This window comes from Ursus americanus, chromosome 25, assembly GCF_024610735.1.
Source record: "Ursus americanus isolate L20-20 chromosome 25, mUrsAme1.1.p, whole genome shotgun sequence".
NCBI lineage: Eukaryota > Metazoa > Chordata > Mammalia > Carnivora > Ursidae > Ursus > Ursus americanus.
The window spans coordinates 44248327-44256041 of record NC_142151.1 but is presented as its reverse complement, the minus strand read 5'-3'; positions in this window follow the sequence as shown (position 1 = coordinate 44256041).

The following is a 7715-nucleotide window of genomic DNA, read 5'->3' as shown; positions in this document are numbered from 1 at the left end:
GGGGGAGTGGCAGAGAAAGGGAGAAGCAGGCTCCTCGCTGAGCAATGAGCCCGATGCCGCCGGCTCCATCCCAGGACCCTGGGATCATGACCTCAGCTGGAGGCAGCCGCTCAACTGACTGAGCCACCCAGGCATCCCTACCCCAGTCTCTTTAAAAAGGCAGTGTAATGGAAAAGAAGGAAGAAGAGGTAGAGAGAAGAAAAAGGAGAAATTTAAAAGGCAGTAATAAATGTAATGTGTGGTTCTTGTTTTTTGGTTTTTTTTTTTATTTAAAAAATAGCTATCAGGGCACCTGGGTCGCTCAGTCAGTTAAGATCAGGCTTTGGCTCAAGTCATGATCTCAGGGTCCTGGGATCCAGCCGTGCATTGGGCTCTCTGCTCAGTGGGGAAGCAGATTCCCTCTCATTCTTCTGTGCTCTATGTGTCTCTCAAATAAATAAAATCTTTAAAAATAATAAAATAAAATTTAAAAATAGCTATGTAAGACATTTTGGGACAACTGAGGAAATCCAAATGAACTGAATATTAGCTAATATTAGGAAGTATTGTTAATTTTCTTAAGTGTGAGAGGTGCCCAGCTAGCTCAGTCAGAAGAATATGCGATTCTTGATCTTGGGGTTGTGAATATGAGCCCCACGTTGCATGTAGAGATTACTTAAATAAACATTTTTAAAAATTGTTCCTTAAGGGGCGCCTGGGTGGCACAGCGGTTAAGCGTCTGCCTTCGGCTCAGGGCGTGATCCTGGCGTTATGGGATCGAGCCCCACATCAGGCTCCTCTGCTATGAGCCTGCTGCTTCCTCTCCCACTCCCCCTGCTTGTGTTCCCTCTCTCGCTAGCTGTCTCTATCTCTGTCAAATAAAAAAAAAAAAATTGTTCCTTAAGTGTGATAATGGAATTGCGGTTATGCAGGAAAAATGCTGTTTAGGAGATGCATGATGAAGTATTTATGGGTGACAGGTCATGATGTATGCAACAGACTTTCAAATGATTCACGTAGGTATATCGGAGCAAATATAGGAAAACGTTAACAATTGTTTAGTGTGGGTGGTAGGTTTATGGGTAATCACCACACTGTTCTTTAAACTTTTAAAAAATAATTTTTATAATAAAAATTGGAAACACTATGTGGAATGGAATGAGATTGGCAAAATGTTGATAATTACTGAGGTTAGGTGATGTGAATATAGGAGTTCATTAAACTACTTTATGTGTCTGTCTGTAAATTTCCATATTAGAACTTTTTGTAAAAAACAAAACAAAAAGGGGCGCCTGGGTGGCTCAATCTGCCTTTGCCCAGGTCATGATCTCAGGGTCCTGGAATGGAGCCCCACGTTGGGCTCTCTGCTCAGAGGGGAGCCTGCTTCTCCCTCTCCCTCTGCCTGCCCCTCCCCTCTCACCCTGCTTGTGCTTGAGCTTTCTCTCTGTCAAACATATAAATAAAATCTTTCAAACAAAACAGAACAAAACAACAAGAAGCCCAGAAGAGCTCTGGCAGGGAATAAGACAAAATAAGGAGAAGGAAATTAAGAGAAAGCAAACACAGGGTTATTACTGAACCTTGTTCAAGTCCTTTAGGTGTGAGTTCTGGCCTTAATATTAGTAAGTTTTATTGGGTAACCCCAATTCAGTGGAGCCATCTGAAGAGGAACAGCTTCCTGAAGTGAAAAACACAGCTTGGGGATTCCAGGTCCGGGGTGGGGGTGGGGGGATGGTATTAGAAACAATGTGAGAAATAAAAAGAAGTCTGTCATTGGCAAAGGCAAGGGGCAAACCAAATACAGAAAGAGAGGAAAGGAAATAAAATGTTGGGGAAAAACCGAAAGAAAGAAAGAAAATGTTGGGACACTAACATTAAAAAAAAAAATTTTTTTTTAAGATTTTATTTATTTATTTGACACAGAGAGAGCTCAAGCAGGTGGAGCTGCAGGCAGAGGGAGAAGGAGAAGCAGGCTCCCCGCTGAACAGAGAGCCCAACATGGGGCTCCATCCCAGGACCCTGGGATCATGACCTGGACCAAAGGCAGATGCTTAACCAACTGAGCCACTCAGTACCCTCAAAAAAAATTTTTTTTAAGTTTTATTCATTTAGAGGCGCCTGGGTGGCGCAGTCGTTAAGTGTCTGCCTTCGGCTCAGGGCGTGATACCAGTGTTCTGGGATTGAGCCCCACATCAGGCTCCTCTGCTGGGAGCCTGCTTCTTCCTCTCCCACTCCCCCTGCTTGTGTTCCCTCTCTTGCTGGCTGTCTCTTTCTGTGTCAAATAAATAAAATCTTAAAAAAAAAAAAAGTTTTATTCATTTAAGTCATCTCTACACCCAACATGGGGCTCAAACTGACAACCCTGAGATCAAGAGATGCATGTTCTTCTGACCGAGCTGGCCAGGTGCCCCAGGACACTAACATTTCAAATCAAACTAAGGAGCAGACTTACTGTGAGGCCTGTGCAGATCAGATTAACCTCAAGATTTTGCCCTTGAGGGGCACCTGGTGGCTCAGTCAGTTAATTATCTGCCTTTGGCTCAGGTCATGATCCCAAAGTCCTGGGATCGAGCCCAGAGTCAGGCTCCCTGCTCTGCCACGGGGTCTGCTTGTCCCTCTCCCTCTGGCTCTGTCTCCTCCCCTGCTCGTGCTCTCTCTCTCTCTCTCTCCCTCTCTCAAATAAATAAATAAAATCTTAAAAAAAAAAATCTTAAAAAAATATTTTTGCCCTAGGGTCATTTATACCCCAAAGACCCTGAGAGCTTGGGTGGAAGTGAGTAGCTATCCCAGAAGTCACCTCTAATGTTGAAGACAAAACAAAGATCAAGTAAAAGTTTAAAAAATAGGGGCACCTGGGTGGCTCAGTCGGGTAAGCATCTGCCTTGGGCTCAGGTCATGATCCCAGGGTCCTGGGATCCAGCCACACATCAGGCTCCTTGCTCAGCAGGGAGCCTGCTTCTTCCTCCCCCTCTGCCACTCCCCCTGCTTGTGTTCTCTCTCTCCCTCTCTCTCTGTCAAATAAACAAATAAAATCTTTAAAAATTTTTTGGTAAAATAACATCACCCTTTACTAACAATAGCATGGTTTCTCCTAGCGCTGGGCAACATTGGCAGTCAGCTTTGAAAGAGAAAGATGAGATGCACTGAATGCAATACCTGATGATTTTATGAATCAGTAAATTCCTCTCAAAAGGCGAAAGAAGAGAGCGAGTTTGCCTAGAGCCATAAAGCAACCTGACATAGGGAGAATGATTCCAAAAAGGCAGCAAACTAAAGACTCATCCCATGACCGGCAATCCCCAAAGCTAAGTGTCAATTTATATTCTAGACCTCATGGGTTTCCTATACTTCCCCATTCTCAATTGGTGTGGAAACCTTGCTATACTTTGTTTATAGTAAGAAGAGAATGGCAGAATCCCAGATTCCCCTCGTGGACACAAGATGGTGAAGGCCTAAGAGAAACACCTTTGAGAACGACCATCTTTAGTGCTTTATGCTGTTGCACAAATTAGGGCGCAAACCCAGTGCTCTCAGGACATAGTCGGGTCACGTAATGGAGAGAAAGGAGGCGACAGGAAGTTGAAAGGTGATAAGGCTGGAGAGCACAGGACCCGTCCATAAGGAATGACTACTTAGGGCCACAATTTCTGCCTTTAGGGTTGTGAACCCACTGCTGCTAGTTTACAGCTGAAACTATAAGTCTTTTTTTTTTTTTTTAAGATTTTATTTATTTGACAGAGAGAGAGACAGCCAGCGAGAGAGGGAACACGAGCAGGGGAGTGGGAGAGGAAGAAGCAGGCAGGCTCCCAGCGGAGGAGCCTGATGTGGGGCTTGATCCCAGAACGCCAGGATCAGGCCCTGAGCCCAACGCAGACGCTTAGCGACCGAGCCACCCAGGCGCCCCTGAAAATATAAGACTTTATTGAAAACGTCTGATATTGGAGCACGTGGGTGGTGCAGCCGGTTAAGCATCTGACTCTTGGTTTCAGCTCAGGTCATGATCTGAGGGTCCTGAGATCAAGCCCCACATCAGGCTCTAAGTGCAGAGTCTGCTCTCCTCCCTCTGCCCCTCCCGCTTGTGCTCTCTCTCTGTCTAAAAATAAATAAATAAATCTTTAAAAGGAAAAAAGAAAATGTCCAATATTTAACACCGCGAGTGGGCCGTCCAAAAAAAACCAAAAACTCAGCCAGATATAGCTACGGACATCCGATTTTCAACCTCTAGTTAAGATAAATGTCCAGGGGCACCTGGGTAGCACAGCAGTTAGGCGTCTGCCTTCGGCTCGGGGTATGATCCCGGCGTTATGGGATCGAGCCCCACATCAGGCTCCTCCGCTATGAGCCTGCTTCTTCCATGAGCCTGCTTCTTCCTCTCCCACTCCCCCTGCTTGTGTTCCCTCTCTCGCTGGCTGTCTCTGTCTCTGTCGAGTAAATAAATAAAATCTTAAAAAAAAAACAAAAAAGATAAATGTCCAAAATGTTCACTGCAGTAGTTAAGTGTATAGCAAGACTGGAAATAATCTAAAATTCCAACAACGAAAGACTAATAAATGGAATGATGTTAAAACAAGGTTATATGCACTAGCACACATGGACTCAACTTCAAGACAGATGGTTAAATGAGATAATGTTAGGCCCGAAAGAGGGCCTATAGTATGTTCCCGTATAAAGCAGGGGAGGGGGACAATAGGAACAATGTAAGATAGAAATAAAAGCAGGGGGTGGGGGGTGGGCTTGACTATGCAAAGAAGAGCTCTGGAAGTTTGCAAAAATGGTAGTTGTGGTTGGCTTTAGGGAGGAAGCTAGGAATCCGAGAAAGAGGAGAATCTTTTCACTGAATATTCTATTAAAAATGTTACAACCTGGGACACCTGGGTGGCTCAGTGGGTTAGGCCTCTGTCTTCGGCTCAGGTCACCATCTCAGGGTCCTGGGATCTAGCCCCAGTTAGGCTCCCTGCTCAGCGGGGTAGTCTGCTTCTCCCTTTGCCCCTCCCCGCCCTTGTGTGCACGCTCGCTCACTCTCTCTCTCTAATAAAATCTTTTTTTAAAAAATCTTACAATCTGGAGGTGCCTGGGTGGCTCAGTCGGTTAAGTGTCCTATTCTTGGTTTCAGCTCAGGTGGTGATCTCAGGGTTGGTCCTGTGTTGGGCTCCACACTCAGCAGGGAGTCTGCTTAAAAGATTCTCTCCCTCTGCCCCTCCCCCCCAAATAAATAAATAAATAAATAAATAAATAAATAAATAAATCTTTATTTTAAAAAAATGTTGCAATCTGGGGCACCTCACCAGCTCTTGTTGATGGAGCATGCAACTCTTGATCTCTGGGTTGTGAGTTCAGCCCACATTGGGCATAGAGCTCACTTAAAAAAAAAAATAAATGTTTTTAAAGATTTTTTATGTATTTATTTTTGAGTAATCTCTACACCCAACATGGGGCCTGAACTCACACCCATGAGATCAAGAGTTGCACACTCCACCGACTGAGCCAGCCAAGCACCCCCTTAAAAAAACTGTTTTTAAATATTACAGGGTGCCTAGCTGGCTCAGTCAGAAGAGCACTGGACTCTTCATCTCGGGGTTGTGACTTCAAGCCCCACACTGGGTGTAGACATTACTTAAATAAATAAAACTTTAAAAAATTACAATCTTCTCCCCAAGTATATGTATTACTTTTAGCTTTTAAAAAGAAAATTTTTGAGAAATAACAATACCAAAACAACAGCAAGGCGGTCTGCATATGGCTTAGAAATGCCAAGAAGGGGGGCACCTGGGTGGCTCAGACATTAAGCGTCTGTCTTTGGTTCAGGTCATGATCCCAGGATCCTGGGATGGAGCCCCACGTCGGGCTCCCTGCTCAGCAGGAAGCCTGCTTCTCTCTCTCCCACTCCCCCTGCTTGTGTTCCCTCTCTCGCTGTCTCTTTCTGTCAAATAAATAAAATCTTAAAAAAAATAATAATAATAAAAAAGAAAGGTATGGCTCTCTTTCTTAAAAAAAAAAAAAAAAAAGGAACGCCAAGTAGGGATGTGCTCTTCATGTTTAAGAGTGGGGCGAAAGGGCCGGGACTCCTGGGTGGCTCAGTTGGGGGAGCGGCTGCCTTTGGCTCGGGTTATGATCCCAGGGTCCTGGGATCGAGTCCCATGTTGGGCTCCCTGCTCAGCGGAGAGTCTGCTTCTCCCTCTCCCTCTGCTGCTCCCCTTGCTTGTGCTCTCTCTCTCAAATGAATAAATTAAAAAAAAAAAAAAAAGAGTGGGGAGAAAGGGGGTCAGTGAGTTTTGTCCTTAATTTCTTGGCTTCTCTTTGTGTTTCCCCCCTGTACCACTTCTATGTCTCTCCTTATTTCTAGGCTGTCAACATCTGTTTCTCTTCCCCTCACAATCCCCCTATGCCCACATCTCCCTTCTCCTGAAAAAGGAGGAGCTGAAGAATAAATGCAAATGGAGAATAACTGGAATATAACATTAGAATGGCCCTCAAATCCAGGATATTGCAAAAGCAGGCCTTGGCCTTGGATTTCCTATAACATTAGAAGCTAGCTCTAAAATACAGGAAGGGGCGCCTGAATGGCTCAGTCTGTTAAGCGTCTGCCTTTGGCTGGGGTCATGATCCCGGGGTGGATCAAGCCAAGTATCAGGCCACCTGCTCAGCGGGGAGCCTACTTCTCCCTCTCCCTCTGCCCCTCTCCTCTGCTTGTGTTCTCTTTAGCTGTCAAATAAATAAGTAATCTTTTAAAATAAATAAATAAATAAATAAATAAATAAATAAATAAATAAATAAATAAAATATAGGAAGACCTCAAGCATTTATTTGGCATAACTCACCTCAGGGACAATCATAGATGCAATACAGCCAACTAAAAATGGTCCTTCCCTGTTCTTCAAGCCCCACACTCAATCCCCAAACCCCTGTGGGTTTCACCTCAGAAACATCTCTCAAGTCTACTCCTTCCTCTAATCCATCTCCCCTACTTCAGCCTCATTTCCTGCATGGTAACTCAGGCTGAAAAACTCCTAACTTTCATCCTGTAACTTTTTTTTTTTAAGATTTTATTTATTTATTTGAGAGAGAGAGAGAGACAGAGAGAGAGAGACAGAGAGCACAAGCTAGGGGAAAGGCAGAGGGAGAAGCAGAACCTCCCCCCACCCCGCCCTTGCTGAGCAGGGAGCCCGATGTGGGGCTTGATCCCAGGACCCTGGGATCAGGACCTGAGCCAAATGCAGATGCCCAACCATCCAAGCCACCCAGGCGCCCCTTATCCTGCCCCTTTTCACAACTCTGTGACTCTGCAAAACTGCTATTTCTTCCTGGAATCCACTGGGTTAAGAGCACAGAATCAGGAGCCAGACAGCCTGAGTTTGAATCCTGACTGAACCACTTCCTGCTTCAGTTTCCTTTACCTCTAAAATTGGAGGAACAGTACCTACCTCACAGAGCTGCTGTTGAGTATAGAAATTATGAAAGTAGGGGCGCCTGGGTGGCACAGCGGTTAAGCATCTGCCTTAGGCTCAGGGTGTGATCCCAGCGTTGTGGGATCGAGCCCCACATCAGGCTCCTCTGCTATGGGCCTGCTTCTTCCTCTCCCACTCCCCCTGCTTGTGTTCCCTCTCTTGCTGGCTGTCTCTATCTCTGTCAAATAAATAAATAAAATCTTAAAAAAAAAAAAAAAGAAATTATGAAAGTAAAGCACCCTGAGCCTGGCACGCGGTAAATGCTCCGTGTTAGCTGGTATTATTTACCAA